Source organism: Globicephala melas, chromosome 6, assembly GCF_963455315.2.
Source record: "Globicephala melas chromosome 6, mGloMel1.2, whole genome shotgun sequence".
Taxonomy (NCBI): Eukaryota; Metazoa; Chordata; class Mammalia; order Artiodactyla; family Delphinidae; genus Globicephala; species Globicephala melas.
The window spans coordinates 19,542,016-19,563,004 of record NC_083319.1 but is presented as its reverse complement, the minus strand read 5'-3'; positions in this window follow the sequence as shown (position 1 = coordinate 19,563,004).

Sequence of the window (20,989 nt, the reverse complement as noted above, 5' to 3'; positions counted from 1 at the left end):
ATTACAAAAATGGGAATCAGAACATACATATCGATAATTACCTTAAATGTAAATGGACTAAATGCTCCCACCAAAAGACACAGACTGGCTGAATGGATACAAAAATAAGACCCACATATATGCTGTCTACAACAGACTCACTTCAGACCTAGGGACACATACAGACTGAAAGTGAGAGGATGGAAAAAGATATTCCGTGCAAATAGAAACCACAAGAAAGCTGGAGTAGCAATTCTCATATCAGTCAAAATAGACTTTAAAATAAAGACTATTAGAAGAGACAAAGAAGGACACTACATAATGACCAAGGGATCAATCCAAGAAGAAGATATAACAATTGTAAATATTTATGCACTCAACATAGGAGCACCTCAGTACATAAGGCAAATACTAACAGCCATATAAGGGGAAATCAACAGTAACACAATCATAGTAGGGGACTCTAACACCCCACTTTCACCGATGGACAGATCATCCAAAATGAAAATAAATAAGGAAACACAAGCTTCAAATGATACATTAAACAAGATGGACTCAATTGATATTTATAGGACATTCCATCCAAAATCAACAGAATAGACATTTTTCTCAAGTGCTCATGGAACATTCTCCAGGATAGATCATATCTTGGGTCAAATATCAAGCCTTGGTAAATTTAAGAAAATTGAAATAGTATCAAGTATCTTTTCTGACCACAACGCTATGAGACTAGATATCAATTACAGGAAAAGGTCTGTAAAAAATACAAACACATGGAGGCTAAACAATACACTACTTAATAACGAAGTGATCACTGAAGAAATCAAAGAGGAAATGAAAAAATACCTAGAAACAAATGACAATGGAGACACGATGACACAAAACCTATGGGATACAGCAAAAGCAGTTCTAAGAGGGAAGTTTTTAGCCATACATACAGTCCTACCTCAAGAAACAAGAAACATCGCAAATAAACAACCTGACCTACACCTAAAGCAATTAGAGAAAGAAGAACAGAAAAAACCCTGAAGTTAGCAGAAGGAAAGGAATCATAAAGATCAGGTCAGAAATAAATGAAGGAAACGATAGTAAAGATCAATAAAACCAAAAACTGGTTCTTTGAGAAGATAAACAAAATTGATAAACTATTAGCCAGACTCATCAAGGAAAAAAAGGGAGAAGACTCAAATCAATAGAATGCAAAATGAAAAAGGAGAAGTAACAACTGACACTGCAGAAATACAAAGAATCATGAGAGATTACTACAAGCAACTCTATGCCAATAAAATGGACAACCTGGAAGAAATGGACAAATTCTTAGAAATGCACAACCTGCTGAGACTAAACCAGGAAGAAATAGAAAATATGAACAGACCAATCACAAGCACTGAAATTGAGACTGTGATTAAAAATCTTCCAACAAACAAAATTCCAGGACCAGATGGCTTCACAAGCGAATTCTATCAAACACTGAGAGAAGAGCTAACACCTGTCCTTCTCAAACTCTTCCAAAATATAGCAGAGGGAGGAACACTCCTAAACTCATTCTACGAGGCCACCATCACCCTGATACCAAAACCAGAAAAAGATGTCACAAAGAAAGAAAACTATACGCCAATATTACTGATGAACATTGATGCAAAAATCCTCAACAAAATACTAGCAAACAGAATCCAACAGCACATTAAAAGGATCATACACCATGATCAAGTGGGGTTTATTCCAGGAATGCAAGGATTCTTCAATATATGCAAATCAATCAACGTGATACACCATATTAACAAATTGAAGGAGAATAACCATATGATCATCTCAGTAGATGCAGAGAAAGCTTTCGACAAAATTCAACACCCAGTTATGATAAAAACCCTGCAGAAAGTAGGCATAGAGGCAACTTTCCTCAACATAATAAAGGCCATATATGACAAACCCACAGCCAACATCGTCCTCAATGGTGAAAAACTGAAAGCATCTCCACTGAGATCAGGAACAAGACAAGGTTGCCCACTCTCACCACTCTTATTCAACATAGTTTTGGAAGTTTTAGCCACAGCAATCAGAGAAGAAAAAGAAATAAAAGGAGTCCAAATCGGAAAAGAAGAAGTAAAGCTGTCACTATTTGCAGATGACATGATACTCTACATAGAGAATCCTAAAGATGCTACCAGAAAACTACTAGAGCTAATCAATGAATTTGGTAAAGTAGCAGGATACAAAATTAATGCACAGAAATCTCTGGCATTCCTACACACTAATGATGAAAAATCTGAAAGTGAAATTAAGAAAACACTCCCATTTACCATTGCAACAAAAAGAATAAAATATCTAGGAATAAATCTACCTAAGGAGACAAAAGACTTGTATGCAGAAAATTATAAGACGCCGATGAAAGAAATTAAAATCATTCAAATAGATGGAGAGATATACCATGTTCTTGGATTGGAAGAATCAACATTGTGAAAATGACTCTACTACCCAAAGCAATCTACAGATTCAATGCAATCCCTATCAAACTACCACTGGCATTTTTCACAGGACTAGAACAAAAAATTTCACAATCTGTATGGAAACCTAAAACACCCCGAATAGCCAAAGCAATCTTGAGAACAAAAAATGGAGCTGGAGGAGCCAGGCTCCCTGACTTCAGACTATACTACCAAGCTACAGTAATGAAGACAGCATGGTACTGGCACAGAAATATAGATCAATGGAACAGCATAGAAAGCCCAGAGATAAACCCACACACGTATGGTCATCTTATCTTTGATAAAGGAGGTAAGAATATACAGTGGAAAAAAGACAGCCTCTTCAGTAAGTGGTGCTGGGAAAACTGGACAGGTACATATAAAAGTATGAAATTAGAACACTCCCTAACACCGTACACAAAAATAAACTCATAATGGATTAAAGACCTAAGTGTAAGGCCAGATATTGTCAAACTCTTAGAGGAAAACATAGGCAGAACACTCTATGACAGAAATCACAGCAAGATCCTTTTTGACCCACCTCCTAGAGAAATGGAAATAAAAACAAAAATAAACAAATGGGACCTAATGAAACGTCAAAGCTTTTGCACAGCAAAGGAATCCATAAACAAGACGAAAAGACAGCGCTCAGAATGGGAGAAAATATTTGTAAATGAAGCAACTGACAAAGGATTAATCTCCAAGATTTACAAGCAGCTCATGCAGCTCAATAACAAAAAAACAAACAACCCAATCCAAAAATGGGCAGAAGACCAAAATAGACATTTCTCCAAAGAAGATATACAGATTGCCAACAAACACATGAAAGGATGCTCAACATCATTAATCATTAGAGAAATGGAAATCAAAACTACAATGGGATATCATCTCACACCAGTCAGAATGGCCATTCATCCAAAAATCTAGAAATAGTAAATGCTGGAGACGGTGTGGAGAAAAGGGAACCCTCTTGCACTGTTGGTAGGAATGTAAATTGATACAGCCATTATGGAGAACAGTATGGAGGTTCCTTAAAAAACTAAAAACAGAATTACCATGCGACCCAGCAATCCCACTACTGGGCATATACCCTGAGAAAACCATAATTCAAAGAGTCATGTACCACAGTATTCATTGCAGCTCTATTTACAATAGCCAGGACAAGGAAGCAACCTAAGTGTGCATCATCGGATGAATGGATAAAGAAGATGTGGCACATATACAATGGAATATTACTCATCCATGAAAAGAAATGAAATTGAGATATTTGTAGTGAGGTGGATGGACCTAGAGTCTGTCATACAGAGTGAAGTAAGGCAGAAAGAGAAAAACAAATAGCGTATGCTAACACATATATATGGAATCTAAGAAAAAAAGGTCATAAAGAACCCAGGGATAAGATGGGAATAAAGAGTCAGAGCTACTAGAGAATGGACTTGAGGATATGGGGAGGGGGAAGGGTAAGCTGGGACAAAGTGAGAGAGTGGCATGGACATATATACACTACCAAACGTAAAATAGATAGCTAGTGGGAAGCAGCGGCATAGCACAGGGATATCAGCTCAGTGCTTTGTGACCACCTCAAGGGGTGGGATAGGGAGGGTGGGAGGGAGGGAGACGCAAGAGGGAAGTGTTATAGGAGCATGTGTATATATATAACTGATTCACTTTGTTATAAAGCAGAAACTAATACACCATTGTAAAGCAATTATACTCTAATAAAGATGTTAAAAAAAAGAGGCATGAACATAATTTATAAGCTGTTTCTAATAGAAATACATTGATCCCTACAAACAAAGAATAAACCTTTTTTAAAGCACCTATGGGACAGAATTTTACCATACTTTTAGCCTAAAACTACTCTAATAATTTCTTTAAAGAACAAAGAGTATTGACCTGAGTTTTCTAATATGATAACCACAGTTCACATCTGGCCATTGAACACTTGAAATGTGGCTAGTTGTAATTGAGGTGGGATGTAAGTATGAAACACACACTAGAATTCATTCCAAATAAAAGGAATGTTAAATAGGTCATTAAAATTTTTACAGTGACTAATGTTCAAATGATAATATTTTTTATATATTGGGTTAAATAAAAATATTAAAATTAATTTCACTTTTCTTTTTACCTTTTTTAATGTCACTACTAGAGTATTTAAAATTACATATGTGACTCCTATTTTTGGCTTGCATTATATTTCTATTGGATAACACTTGTATAGGCCATACTTATTTTCCACAGTGTGATAGAGGACAAAATCTAAAGCATAATAATAATTTTTTAAACCCAAACCACTTAGAAATTGAAAAAATAAAAATACAAATTATAAACTCCCATTTAAAAATCTTGTTGCCTTCAATAAAAAATTTTTCAGAAAACTAAAAATCTTTTTGTGTCAAAGAGGAAATCAAACTGACAATGTCAGAACATTTAAGGAAGTAAATTTGGAGGATAAAAATAATTTATTTCATAAGGTATGTGATTTACCCAAAAGAAAAGGAAGAGCCCTAAATATTTTCAGTACTAAATAAGAAAAGGTGGAAATAAATTAAAAACAGTCAACAGTCAACTCAAGAAATTAGGAAAATGAAACTACATTTTTCCAGGGGTCTTATGGTCCAGAGAAAGAAGTCTGCCAGTGTACAATGGATGTCTGGTTGTTCTCAGTATTGAGTATCTCCTGTGAGTCAAGCAGCAGGGGCTCACCTACATTATCTCTAATCCTTTCAAACACACTACAAGATTGGCATAATTATACCCATTTTGCAGGTGATTAAACAGACTCAGCTAGGTTAAGTGACTTTTTCAAGAACTCAAGACAAAATAGTAGATGTGTGTGATTGGAATTCTGTCTCTAAGGCCCATGCTGTTTCCAGTTCATCACACTGATTTCATAAAATGTTCAGCTGCTTGTTTTAGAGTCCATGGGGTACTGGATAGGAATTCAGAAGTGAGAGAATTAAAAAGTCCAAAGCATTGATTCACCTTGATTTCGTTGGTATCCCTTAGTTTAGTTGTAGGAACTTCAGTCTCCTCCTTTATCAGACAAGGGAACAAAAATAGGTCATTGTTTAAGGCCTCTTTTGGAAGGTAGCAATGAAAGGTGCTTTGGGCAGGTCAGTTTTCATGTGTGTGATGGGTATAACTGGTATCTGCCAGAAAAGGCCCTTCCCCACCATCATGGTATAGCATGCCGTCACACATATGGGACACTCCTGACATGTGTCCTATTAAGAGATCCCTGGAGTTTGGGTTGTCTGTCCAAGTACTGCTCTAATACTGACTTCACATTTGGACACATTGCAGCTGAAGTTTCATTACCTGAAAAGTAGACTTTCACCAGAATTTATTCTCTGTTTTGTTTTAAAAGAGAGGGGGGAATCACAAAAAATCTAGAACTAATCCATTTCTTGGAACATCCTGATCAGTTGAATTCATCTCAACATAGACTTTCCAGGCTCCTACTATGTGCCAGAACCGGGGACAGAGTTGCAAACGAGACAGAACACTAACTCTAGGACGAGACATATAGACTCTATTAGTGTGTTATTTTTCCAGTTGTAAGAACAGAGACCCTCCTGGGTCAGACCAGAAGATATTTGATATCAGAGAACTACTTGAATAAACAAACCAAATTCCAGGGAACCTAGGAGAGCCCTCAGCCTACTCTAAGGGTACATGTAGGAGTAAGAAGAATAGAATCCCAGTCACACAGCTAGATTCCTAAAAGACTGGCTCGTCAAGTGGTCACTGGAAGGCTTATGGCTTCCCCAGAACACTACTTGACTGTTACCACAGTTTCAGCTACCACCAACAAATTTCTCTTTAATAATGATCATGGGCTTCCCTGGTGGTGCAGTGGTTGAAAGTCCATCTGCCGATGCAGGGGACACGGGTTCGTGCCCCGGTCTGGGAAGATCCCACATGCCGCGGAGCGGCTGGGCCCATGAGCCATGGCTGCTGAGCCTGCCCATCCGGAGCCTGTGCTCCCCAACAGGAGAGGCCACAGCAGTGAGAGGCCCGCATACTGCAAAAAAAAATGAACACTGTTTCTCGATTGAGCCTTTTGTCACAATTCAAATAACCATGTACGTGTGGATCTATTGTTAGACCCTACTGTTTTCATTATCTTAACCTTGTAGTAAATTGAAATCTGATAGTTTGTCTTGCAAAATTCTCATTTTCTTTCAGGCTATCTTGTCCATTTTAGGTTCTTTTGCATTTCCAAAAAAATTTCACAGTCAGTTTGCCAATTTCCACACATAAAATACCTACAGAGATTTTAATGAGGATAAAATTTATTCTTATAGGTCAATTTGGGGAGAATTTACATCATAATATATTGAGTCTTCCAACTCATATACTTGAAATATCTCTCCATTTAAGTCTTTAATTTCTCTTAGCAATATTTTATAATTTTCTGTGTGGAGGTCTTGTACACCTTTCATTAGATTTAGTCCTAGATATTTGATATTTTGGGGTACTACTGTACATGGTATATTTTTCTGAATTTTGTTTTCCAATTGTTTGTTGATAGTATGTAGAAATATAATTGATTTTTATATGTTGACTTTGTAACCAGCAACTTTGCTAAGTTTGTTTATAAACTATTTTTGATTTTATAATTATAGTATTTGTATCATCTATTAATAGACTGTTTCACTTCTTTTCTGATCTTTGCACAGTGTATTTCTTTTTCTTCCCTTATTGCTCTGGCTAGGACTGCTGGTTCAGCATTGCACAAAAGTGGTGGTAATGGACATCTTGTCTTGTTGCCAACCAGTAGACAAATGTTCAGTATTTCACCACTGAGTATGATTTTAATTGTAGGCTTTTGTAAATATAATTCTTTTGTTTCTTAGTATGAAATATTTAAAATAATGATGAGTGTTAGTGAGGAACACTTCTCTTTTCTGGATGTTTCACATGAAGGAAGCTCAGTTAGTATAACATTATGTTTCTTTTTGTTCTTTGGTTCATTCTGCTGCAGGAATGGTGGAGTGGCCTTATCTGCTTGCTAAATCTGAGAAGAATACAGTGGGCTTGTTCCTTCAACTGCTCTCTTGATCTTCCTCTTGGTGGTCCCATGTTCTTGTCCAGGATTCAGGAATGTTACAACAGGCAGTTCTCTCTAGATCAGGAATTTAGCTAGAAGGGCCTGTTTGGCTCTGAAGCCAAGCTACATCATCTGACTTGGCCTTTCACAATGACAAAGTTGATACTTTAATTTCCCATCTGTCTTAATTTTTGTTTTAATTTTCAGTTTCTTCCAGAGCCCTTCCTTTTTATACCTAGGCTCTGGAAGAAACTGAAAATTAAACAGGGGAAGCAAGGGATACTGTTACTTGTATTATTTTTAAATAAAACAAGTTTGCCACAAAGAATTAAAAAATCTGTAAGGACAGGATGTTTTCAAGGTATGACTTCATGAGCCATTTGAGCATCCTTCCTTATTGTGCTTATCCTGGCCCTCTTGCTGATAACCTTTCCTTCTCCACAATCTTCCTGCTGTGCCTTAGCCAAGTTTTACCCCCAGACAGGAAACTGCCCAGCACCCTTCCCTCCTTGAAGCCCTCGGCTTCTCCCTCAGCGCCACCGCATCTGCACAGCTGATTTGTCCTGTGGATCCCCTTCTTCCCCACTGGTCCTGCAAAGTCTGCAAAGTCAAATCCCACAAGTATCACAGAAGTTCCACCCCTTAGTTAGACATTCCCACCACAGGCCCTGAAGTAAATTTATCTCTCAGGGCCTCATTTCCATACCTTTAAATTGGAGATCATAATAGAACCAACCTCATAGGATACGTGTGAAGATTAAAGAGTTATTTGGATGTAAAGCACTTAGATTAATGTCTGGCTCAGTATGCTCTCATTACATGTTAGATATTATTAATAGCTGATACTATCACATTCACTGGGCTTTTTAATATATCATTTTATACTCTTCCATACTTTTATCTGGTTGTTTTGTGTACATATAACTTATTTTCCAAATTAGTTTTTAAGCTCTATAAAAGCACATCTGAGTCTTGTACTTTTCTTGCATTTCCTTTGTGCTAGTCAAATTTACTACCTGTAATAGAACAGCAAAATGATAATATTGGGATTTCAGTATTTTTTGTAACTGTATTTCTGAAATACCATTAGCCTGATCCTTTTTGAAGTGGTGATATTTCTGGGATATGTATGTGTCTCTATTATTGGAGATTTTACTTCTTTAAGTATTCAGAGAAAGAGATGTAGAAAGCTTCTCTCAAATAGAATAAAAACTAATTTGGTTCCTGAAAATCTGGGTTAGAGTCCTGGTTTTTCCATTTAGTATTTATTAGCTAGGTGATTTTCATCTCTGATTCTCAGTAAAATAGGGACAATAGGCCTCCTTTTCAATGCAGCATTTAGCTTTCTTCTGTATTTTAATATTCAGATTAAAAATAGCAAAAAATCTTATTTGTTGGACAAAAATACTACTTAAAAATAGCTGGACTACCTGAATGCTATAAATCTGGACCACAGTCACTAGTACATGTACGTCTGTGAGTATGAGATATACATGTATATGTATATTCATATATGTATTGGGTTGGCCAAAAAGTGCGTTTGGTTTTTCAGTAAGATGGCTCTAGTAGCGGTTAGTTTTCCTTTACTTCATCTGAAACAATTTTGTTAGATTGTATTGTGACAGCTGTCATATCAGCATGCATGTAAAAAAAAAATCAAAATTAGTGAATTTTTGTGTAGCCATTTTAGTATTGAAGATGGAAGAAAAAAAGCAACATTTTCGGCATATTATGCTTTGTTATTTCAAGAAAGGTAAAAATGCAACTGAAACACAAAAAAAGATTTGTGCAGCGTACAAAGAAGGTGCTGTGACTGATCAAATGTGTCAAAAGTGGTTTGCGAAGTTTTGCGCTGGAAATTTCTTGCTGGACGATGCTCCGTGGTCAGGTAGACCAGCTTAGGTTGATAGTGATCAAATCAAGACATTAATTGAAAACAATCAACGTTATACCATGCCGAAGATAGCGGACATACTCAAAATACCCAAGTCAATCACTGAAAATCATTTGCACCAGCTTGGTTATGTTAATCACTTTGATGTTTGGTTTCCACATAAGTTAAGCGAAAAAGACCTTCCTGAGCGTATTTCTGCATGCGATTCTCTACTTAAATGTAACGAAAACGTTCTGTTTTTAAAGCAAATTGTGACAGACGATGAAAAGTGGATACTGTACAACAATGTGGAATGGAAGCGATTGTGGGGCAAGTGAAATGAACCACCACCAACCACACCAAAGGCCGGTCTTCATCCAAAAAAGGTGATGTTATTTATATGGTGGGATTGGAAGGGAGTCCTCTATTATGAGCTCCTTCCAGAAAACCAAACGATTAATTCCAACAAGTACTGTTCCCAGTTAGACGAACTGAAAGCAACAGTCGTCGAAAAAAGTCCAGAACTAGTCAACAGAAAATGCATAATCTTACATCAGGATAACACAAGACCACATGCTTCTTTGATGACCAGGCAAAAACTGTTAACACCTTGGCTGGGAAGTTCTGCTTCGTCCACCGTGTTCACCAGACATTGAACCTTCAAATTTCCATTTATTTCGGTCTTTACAAATTCTCTTAATGGAAAAAACGTCAATTCCTGGAAGACTGTAAAAGGCACCTGGAACAGTTCTTTGCTCAAAAAGTTAAAAAGTTTTGGGAAGTGGAATTATGAAGTTGCCTGAAAAATGGCAGAAGGTAGTGGAACAAAACGGTGAAGAGTTTGTTCAATAAAGATCTTGGTGAAAATAAAAAACGTGTCTTTTATTTTCACTTAAAAACCAAAGGAAATTTTTGGCCAATTGTTATTAACAATTCCAGAAAAGGGTATAGACCAGTGTTTACCAAAGAGAATTCTCTTGAGGTGCTAATAGACCTGACTCTCCCTGGGTCAGGCAGAGGGTTACAGTAGATGAAAAACTTGCAGAACTGTTCAGTATCCACAGAAAGGTAATCAGTCGCATTGCATGGGGGCATAATTTGCATTTTTATGGACAAGAATTATTTGTATTACTATCATTTTTCTGCAGCTTTAAGGGTTGTAAAAATATCAGAGATAACAAAAGCTTGAAATAATTAGAATTTATGAGCTAGTCAGTAATTCCACTAAATTTCAGTCTTTCACAGTTTTTCCCTATACCACATGTTCTCTGAAATAGAATGCTACTCTTGGCAGTCCTTTATTTAAAAGGAGCCTTTAGTTACTTATTTTAAAAATATAACAATATAGAGCTCATTTAATGAGTATTTATGTAGAATATCTTCAGTTTAAGAGAGACTGAACTAAAAGGAAAAAATTCAATATAGGAAGTTGTTTTTAAAGGTGATTTCAGCTTCTATTCAAATCAATAAATATTTCCTAAGTACCTACTATGTGATTCAAAGAGGAGTAATAATGATACCTTGTCTTTGTTGGGCACCAATAATGTTCCACTACTCACAGTGTTAGGTTTGGCCCCATGTTTGAGTAGGACCTTACGTCTGATAGTATGTTTCTGGGAGTCTGGATAATTGAGTCCAGAAAATAGCCATATATTGGTTTCCATAATTCACATAGAATTCACTTAAGTCCCCTTTACTAGTGTAAATGGAAGTTATGTTTTCCTACCCCTCCAGCCACCATCTTGTCTCTGTATCCAAACTCCGCTGGGTAGCTGATTGAAGAAAAATATCTAAGAGCAAACAATAATTTTCTTGGAGCAGTGCATTCTGAATCCCTATTTTAGAAAGAGACATCCATTTAAAACCTTTTCATCATTGTAAAGAACTTCAAATCTTCACATCTCAAGCCTCTTTTTTAGAACAAGATCTTTGCTTTGTTTTTGTGTAACTAAAAGGTCCATTAATGTTTTTTCCCAAAAGAAAAAACTCATTGTCCTCAAAGGTTAATTCAGGCTCTTGACTTAGAAAGCTCCTGGCAGTTTTTTCTCTAACTCAAGTCATCACGATTTAATAATAATAATAAATGAAAATAATACAAGAAATGTGTTTCAGTGTCAGCCATCATATTACTACAGGACTGAACTGGGTCGATTATAAGGGTGTGTAGGGCTTTCACAAAACTGTGAGCTAAGGGGTCCAAGTTGTGATTTAAAATTATTCCGTTTTTTCATGGTTCTGTCTCCTCTTACTGGAAGTTATTCCTTCTCATTGTTTTTGGTGGACTTGCCTCTGAAGTCTTTTCTTTTAGTTTGTTACTCATATTTTTAGAATAGATACTGCCATGATAAGCCCATGCATGGGCCCATAGAACCTGTCACTCAGTGTTCACAGACATATTCTATACACGATTCCAACATACTTGATACTCCCTTCTCACAGCTAATAATATTGAGAAGTTCAGATAGAGGCAGTGGCCAAATGGTTCTGTTTGTGAGTGAATTTAGGATGTGTGTGTGTGGTATGTAAGTATGTATATCTGAACATATATGGAGTCACCAGCAGTATATAGCAGAGTTGGCAAACACTTTCTACAAAGGACCAAATAGTCAATACTTCAGGCTTAGCAGGCCATAGAGCTTCTCTTGCATCCTGGCTTAACTACTCAGTTTGTAGTCATTGTAGCAGAAAAGCAGTCATAGAGTGTATATAAATGTGTGGACACAGCTGTGTTCCAATAAAACTTTATTTACAAAACATGCAGCTGCCCCAAAGCTATTGTTTACTGACCCCAGAATATAGTATAGGTTGGGCAAGAAATCAGAACACTAGGGGCTTCCAGCTCTGCCCCTACCAGCTCAGTGCATCATCTGTCACTTGAAAGAGTGGTTTTGTAAACTCTAAAGTACTGTACAGACATCTGAGATGGTTTTCAGCAAACCCTTCATTTATTCAACAAATATCTGTCAAATTCCCATTGTGCATCAAGAATGATCCTACACTATAACATGCATACAGTATGTGCATAAATCATCAGTGTACAGCTCAACAGAATTTTAAAGCGAATACACCCATGTATCCATCCCCTTCAGACTGAAATATATACATGTATATCACCTTCCCTGGTGCCTCATCTCCAAAAGGTTTAATAGCCTTTCAGATGCTCAAATTGTTCTAGCTTCAGTTCTTTCCGGTTGGCTCCCATGTCCAAGAAAAACTACCCCCAAAATGAAAAAAAAAAAAAAGAACTATACTAGAACAACAAGGTGGTAGCAGATAAAGATAAACTTTGGGAGGGGTACCAATATTGGACTGTTAGGTGATTGTCAGGTTGGGGTCGTAGGGTAAGATGACAACCTGGTAGGTGGGGAGGGGATTTTCCCTGAAGGGAATGGATGTTCACATAGTCATTCAATTTGGGAGGTGTTTAATTCTGGGCAGGAAATGAGTTGGCACTTTGGGTTGGGGGTGGTCACTCTTCTTTCTTTCTCTGGGGCCAGGAAGAGTTGGGTTAGGATTCTCAGTCATGAAAAGGCCTGGGTAATTATGATAGTGGGAAGTGAGATGTTGCCTGGCTGTGTGGAGTTAGGCCTAGAGTGATTGGTATCTTCAAGTTCATGGTTTTCCACTTAGCAATGACAGTGACCATGGGGAAGAACAGCCAGAATGAAGCGTAAAGGCTAAGTGATGTACGGTTACCAGCCTCAAGGTAGCAGTGTCCCTTCCAGAGTCCAGAGTACGGTGTGAATGGTGGGGTATCATGCCAAAATAATTTAGAAGCAAGAATCACTTTATTTTGTAGACACTGGCAGGAGAAGTGTCCTCTGTTTAAGCACTGTCTTATTAAGAAGTCTGCAGTCTAACAAGGGAAGCAAACACATAATCATACAACTGTAGTACAAGGTGATAAGTGTTTTAATGGAGGTGAGGATATCAAGGCCCAGGTGGAATGCCTAACTTAGCCTGGGAATGGTTCTTGAGAAATAATGTTTGAGTTGAGATTTTATGGATGAGGTCATTAACCAAGCTGACAAGGGAGGGCAAGGACCTTGTAGACAAAGGAATCACATGTGCAAAGTCAGGTGGCTTCACAGCGGAGCAGTGCAGTGTCCTTAGGGATGTGGCTCTCGAGTCAGACTTCGGGCATTTACATCCTGGCTCTTGAGCTGCTTAAACTTGGACTTGCTGATGCGTTTCTTCAAGCCTCAGTTTCCTCATCTGTAACACGGGAATGGCAATCTCTCATAAGGTGCTATGAGAACGCAATAGCCTACAGTATTTGAAGGCTTCAGTACGATGCCTGGGAACCTGGTAAGGAAGCATTCATTAAGTGTTATCAGTTATGTGTATTCATATAATATAAAGCTGTTTAAATAAACACACCATAGTTATTGAAGGAGGAGCATGGGAAGATCAGATCCAATTAAGACTATATATTCGAGTGTAAGAATGTAACTTTGTAGGAATCAAGCCTCCTTAAGCATTTTCTTGATTTTCCTCATCCTGATGTGTCAGTTCCGTGACGGATGGGCTTTCTTCCCTTGTCTTCTTCTGTGCGTGATGCTGTGTGCATGAGGCCAGCTGGTAAAATGAAACTAATTGTGAGAGCAGAAGGCAAAGTCAGAAGGTCATGGCAGTTACGTCATCTGTGCCCCTAGCAGAGGGGGTGAAATGATGACGTACTTCAGCTGGTTTTCCCTTGGAGCCTTCCAGGAGTGGGAGGGATAAAACTTCTTTTCAGCATGTTCCTAACTAGCTGCACTGACATCCTCACCCATTAATTCTCTGTCTCGCTGTGAGTGAAATCTCCTTTTTCCGAGTGCTGACTTTGTGCCGGACACTAATCTAGGTGCCGGGGATTCAGAGGAAGAGTCTTGCCTTCTAGATGTTCTAGGTAGGAAAAAAGACATGCAAATACCAATAGTCCACTGCTGCCATGAGGGAGACACAGGGAGGGGACTGTCAACACTCTATCTCCCAAGTATTCCACTGGCTTATCCAGGACAGTTATCCAGGACAGTATAAAAGTACGTCCGGGTGTTTGTCTCACGGACACCTTTGTTTGTCAAATGGCTAGTTTTTCTGGCCACAGAAGGGAGACATGGCTTCGGTGAATTTGAGGAACTTCATTCCTCTCAAACCTTTCCCCCTGCTCCTTTTCCCGCAGTCAAACTCCTTTGTGAATATGGAATATAATACAATTACCTCACATCTGTGTACTTTTCAAGCTTATTGCATGTTTCTTCTCCCACAGCTTTGGGAAGGATTATGCGCCTCATTTCACAGCTGAGGAAATTTAAGTTTAAAGAGTGTTTGTGACGCATCAAAATCCTAATGTTAACAATTACCTGAGCTAGGATTCAAAGTCAGGTTTCCAAAGTGTTCTTTCCCACCTGCTGCCCCCAAACTTGTTTTCCCTGTTCCTTGGCCACAGGGAAAGTACATCCCCCTCTCTGTACTGTATCCAGAGCTTTCAACATATTGGCCAGAATTTTGTCCCAGCTCTTGCCTAAGATTCCCAGGGGAGAGAGTTGGACCAAAAGCAAATTTTAAAAACTCCGTGATGATAATTACAAATGAATACCATCATAGTGACTGAACTATGCCTTTGGCAGTGTCCAAACCCTCACATCTGCATATGCAGTAGAAGGGAATGGAAAATCCATTTTCCAAAATCAGCTTGAGGGAAACAGGGAAGCATAATGGATTCAGGGTAATCTCCACTTACCAGGGAAAGTCATGGAAACCAGTGTTGCTGAGACCATTCAGTGCCCATGAATCCCTTTTGGATCTTATTAAAACGCACATTCTTTTCTAGTAGGTCTGGGTGAGTGTGAGTGTCTGCGTTTTGAATAAGCTGTCTAGGGATACTAAGGCTGCTGGTCCAGAGCACAGTATGGATAGCGTGGATTTAAACCGTTGACTTTTAAACTTAGCTTAAGTTTTGGGAGCTCAATCCTAATGCCTGGGTCCTAACTCTAGAGATTCTAACTTGATTGGTCTGAGATGTGGCCTGGGCACGAGGGTTTTAAGAAGTCCTTCAGTTGGTTCTAAGGTGTTAAATTTGATTTAAACTCTCTAGGGTGAGTATCCCGTCCTGCGAAATGATTCCAATAGCATATAGCTGTCTTATAAGGATAGTAAGAGACAGGTTATGTAGCAAATATTATACCTGGCTTATAGAAAAGGTTCAATAAAGTAAGTGAGCGTTTGTCTTTTCCCCTTCCAAATTTCTGATGGCACAGGTGGATTTTGTTTTCTGAAAATTTCACCTCTGTTTAATCAACATTCTTACTCTCCTGAGTGCTGAGAAACGTTCATAAGAGAAAAGGTGACTTTCAATTTACATTTCCATATTTAGTAAGGATTTTAAGGTTTTAAATTATTTTGGTGGCTTATTTGATATCTTTCCCCTGGAATGGGGCCCATGTTTAAAGAGTTTTTTTTCAATTATTTATTTAAGAAATATAGCTATCGAGCTATCTATAGTTAAGAAATATAGCTATCTGTTATATCAGAAACTGTGCTGGGCTATAGAGGACCCAGTGCTGAATAAGGTTCCTACTGTCAAGGACTTTGGATGTTGGAGAAGAGCTATAGAGAGAACCAGGGGTGGACGATAAAGTGTCATGCACGTAAGGATGGGGCAAGCGTGAGAGAAGACAGCAGGAAATTAGGTGAGACCAGAAGAGTCAGAAAGACTTTGTTGAGGAGCTCAGAACAATGTTAGGAGTTAACCAGGCAAAAGAGAGTGAAACGAGCATTCCAGGCAGAAGGAAGAACATGTGCAAACACCTGGCGGCAAGGCTGAACACAGAAGGTTTGAGGAATTGGGAGTTCAATGTCATCTGAGCATAGAGCATGGGAGGTGGGAGGTGGGTATGAACACATGAAGCTGAAGAGAAAGGCAGGATCTAGATGGATATAGAGCTGGTTTGGAGAGCTTGGAATTTAGGAAGGCTGGATTCGAAGTGATTGGAACATGAATGTTGAAATGGGATGTTCACAAACCAGGGCTTGAATCCCAGCTCTGCTACCCCTGGCTGTGTGATGTTGACGGTGCCACTGTGTCTCAGAGTCTCAATGTCATTGTTGCCTGCAGTGTGGCGGTAATAGTGCCTCCCTCATAGGGCTGACTTGAGGATTGAATGAGTGAGTACATGACAAATGCATAAGATGTAAAAGTTTGATAAATGATAATTATTACTATCATTCCAGGAAGAAGGGAAAGTTGTTATTCTGTCTGGAGATGTGATTTGTAAGGAGTAAGTCAGGAGACAGGGATGTGAATTAGGAGGTGATGGGAATAGTGCACGTGAGATGGTGGTGGCTAGGACCAGAGAACTGGATAAACTGGACAGATGTTGATTGGATGGGAGACATGAAAGAAGGGTCATGAGAGTCTCAGGTAGTCTTTGAGATTTGGAACATGGGGATAGTGACAAGTCTGGGGTGTGTATCATGAGGTCAGTTTTATACATATTGATTGTATCCATCAGGGATCAGTTGCAGGGAGCAGACTTCTCTCCAGCTTTTTAGCAGGAAGGCATGTATCCCAGGGTATTAAATGGCTTACAGAATTGACAGAGGGCTGAGCAAACAGAATCCAGGTTGAGCTTTCAGGAGCAACCTCTAACGCTGCTCCTAGGCACTGAGCCACCATGGTCGCTGCTGTCTCTTCAACAGTCTTGCAGTCAGGAAGCTGTTCTACAGCCACAACACTGCTGTTTCAAACAGGAAACCACCCCAGTAAGGAAGCCACTGCTGCTGCCAGGTGTGGAACCAATGTGAATCTGCAACAGACCATGTCAGCAGAATGGATGCTTCTCTCCCTACACCCAGGCTCGCCATACCTACTAAGCTCGTATCTGAACACTGGAAGCTATGCAGATGCAGCTACAGAAAACCCACAGGCCTCCACAGCTGTGCTTGCTGGGTGAATGGACGAACATTCCTAAATCTTGTCCATCTCAGACAGAACTATTCTAAAGCCCAAAAGCTGCGAGAGAGTAAGGAAAGTATATCTTTAGCGTCCCCACCTCTGGAGCAGGGAAAGGCAAGCTTGAACAGTTGTGGGTTGTGACTCATTAGAGCATCATAAAATCAACTCAGGTGGTCATAACAAGATTTTTTTCCTTAGTCATAAATAGTAAGGGTAGGCATTACTTAATGAAATGCTTGTCTTAGGTGTGTGTGTTGTTTTTTGTGTGTGCACATGTACATGCAATCATTTGCGAACTAAAGTGTTATTTTCTCTGGGTCATGGTAAAAAAAAAAAAAAAAATTGAAAGCCACTGCACTAGACATTGACTCCAATCTTCCACTGCAAGGTCTCGGAGAGAACTAATGGATAGAGTGCAATAGCTACTCAATGTATGGGGCTGGATTTTAGGACAAGAACCAAACTGAAGGTAGAGATGGTGCAGTCATTGGCAAGAAGATGTCATTTGAAAGCAAGGGGGTTGATTAAGTCACGCAGGGAGACAGTGTGGAGTCTGAAGAGCAAAGGGAACAGAGCCCAAGGAACATGGACGTTTGGTCTTGGGGCAGAAGGTTCCTTCTGGGGTTGTGCTCATTCATCTTTCAGTCTGGGATTTTTCATTTATCCTCCAGAAAGAGACCTGGACCCAGGGGAGCCCCAGAGTGCTTTGGAAAAGCGTGTTTTAAGCACATGCTAACTAGAGCTGATTTTTCAGCAGCCTGGAAGAGCCATGGCACACACCGTGCTGAAGCCCGGGGCCTGGTACCACGCTGGCACTTGGGACTTCACGTGGAATGGTTGTACAGAGCAGAGAGGTTCTTAGGAAAGATGGAAAGAGCTCTTTAGATTCCAAGGCTCCAGCCTATGCGCTGGGACCACAGAGGGGTCTAAACCCTCACTGGTCAAGGCTAACTCGGTAGCTTTAGGGTACTATTTCTAATTTTCAAAGAGGATTTCTGCTGTATTGAAAAATGGCTAAAAGGAGGGGGAGCTGTACAGGAAGATCCTTATTGCAGCAAAAGCGGGAGACAAACTACGTGCTTATCCATAGGAGGATGAGCACACTGTGGTGTATCCAAACAATGAAATAGTACGATAGCAGTTAAATGAATGACCTAGATCTACGTGGGTCAGCCTGGAAAAACAGAAACTTAACGTTACATGAAAAATTTCAAGTCACAAATGTTATGTAAAGTATGATATTTATTGGAAATTTAAAAAACACAAAATTGTACTGTATATTCTTATGGGACAAGAAATATGAAATTATGTAAATGAAGGGGACATGAAAACTCCCAGGTAGTTGTTACCTCTGGGGAGGGCATAGGGAAATGGTGGGAGGGGTGAGACTTCAGCTCTCTCTGTATTATTTTATTTTTTAAAAGAAGCAGAACCAAATACAGCAAAATATTGATAGTTATTAAATACACTGATGAGGCATGGGAGAAATATTACTTTCTGCTCTTTTCATAATTAAAAATAAATACAAGAGTATATAAATTTTGCAATGTCCAGAGCAAGAATCAGGTTTCTTCCCGGGACCCCAGGTTAAGCAGATGACCTATACAACAATTATTTAGGGGAAAGCATATACACACATGTACACATATGTGTATATATAATATACATATATGTACATGCATATACACATACCTACTTATCCACACATATATACATATATATACATACACACATATATGCATAACCTCAAATTAAGACAAGCTTTTAATATTTTTATTGCAAAATATTGTCCTTATCATATATTTCTTCAGTTTCTGAGAGAGACAACTTTGACATCGTGGGACCCTAACATTTTTCTGTGATTTGACCATGTACAAAATCTACAGACCACCTGATGATCCCAGATTGTTTTGAGAGGTGCAGGGAGAAACAGAAGAATCCCTGAAGGTTGGGGCCTACTGCAGTGCAGGGCTGGAAAGATGTGATCTGAGGGGTTACAGGAAGGCTACAGTGGGGACCAGTATGGCCTGCTGGGGAGTAATGGCATGAGGAGTCTGGGCTCAAATCCCCACTCAGGTCCCAGCCACATGCGAGGATTTTAGTCTCTGTCCCATATTGGGCTTCCGTTCAAACACTGGCTCAGCTGATCTCTCAGCATCTTTCCAGAGATGACACTGACTGACTTCTGTATCGTCTTAACTTAAGGGCCTTGTCCCCCAGTGCCAGGACAATCGGTGGTATTCCAGGGATTCTGGAAGCCTCCCTTGTTTGGTGAATGCTGCCCAGTTTCCCTCAGCACTTCCTTGCTTTAGTGCCTGTTCATATCAACCCTCCTGGAGGTGCTGGGCCCTCCTCTGAGCCAACCTTTGTGTGATAGCGGGATTCTGAGAAGGAACTGGACAGGGAAGTCCCAGGAGACATTGGTGTGTGATGGAGAAACGGGGTGAAGAAAGTCACCAAGTATAGAGAAAGCCCTATGAATTTTCCCAAAGGCAGAAATATATTTACACTCATTATTTTTCATCAACTCACCCATCACCCTCTTGTCCAAGTTCTGCGAGTAAACTGTGTGTGTGTGTGTGTGTATGTGTGTGTGTGTGTGTGTGTGTGTGTGTGTGTGTGTGTGTGTGTGTGTGTTGGGGGTGGGAGAGGGCAGAATCAGTGAGCTCCAGACGAGTTTTTACCAAAGAGGCATATGTTTCAGGTAACCTGGGTTCCCAGTTAGAAAAATGATTCGTTTTACTTGTGTAGATGGTGTCATTTGCTCACAGCATTTCCAGGGGATGCGTAACCCTTGGGGAGTGACAGAATTTCATTTTAAACTTCCTAGGCTGTGCTCTCCCTGTGGGTTAGCCCTACCTTGGGTTATTAATGATTATTCTCTTATACTTTTTTGTTGTGCTGCTGGATTCCTTTAAATTCTGTGCCCCCTTGTGTCTTCAGATGTTGACTTTCAGGGCATTGCTTGACAGAGACTGAGATTAGGAACCCCTCACGAGGTGACAGTCAGGTACCTCTGCTCAGAGGAGGGTTGCTGAAAAACGAAAATGGAAACTTTCTCAAGTTAGAATACGAGACGGTAGAAAACTTGCTTAGGTTACACATGCTTAGGTTGCAGATATCTTTTCAAGAGCGCGTGAGTTGGTTTAAGCAGGATTCATTTGTCCTACAGAGTTAGGGTATAAATGCCAGGTGCCCCCTTATTCTGTGGCTTCGGGTCCTCAAAGCCTGTCTGCTTTTACCACATACCACTTGGCTTGATGAATTCAACACTTCTTCCAGTGCCCGCTCCTCCCAAAGAATCTACTCACAGAAAGTGTTAAAGAGAAATGTAGACTTTACTGAATATTTCATAGTGGAGACCTAGGAAGGGGTCGACGTAACACCCTGCTCAGCAAATTGCTTAAATCTTTCCCTTAGCCGTTTTTGTTCTCCCAAGTCCCTCTCATCCGTACCACCACTGCTGGTTTTTTTTTTTTTTTTTCTGTAAATCATTTCTAGTCTTTCTCTGACAAACTTTCCTGAGTTCCTACTCGTTTCTCTCTCCTGCTAATTGAGAAAAATGTAAATTTTGCTCCATTCTTTTGCACAGCAGTTAAGGGTCCCTTTTCCTTCGGAAGCATAACCTCACGGGCTTATATTTCAAGTCAGTGGTCCTTCCCTCAAACAAACAA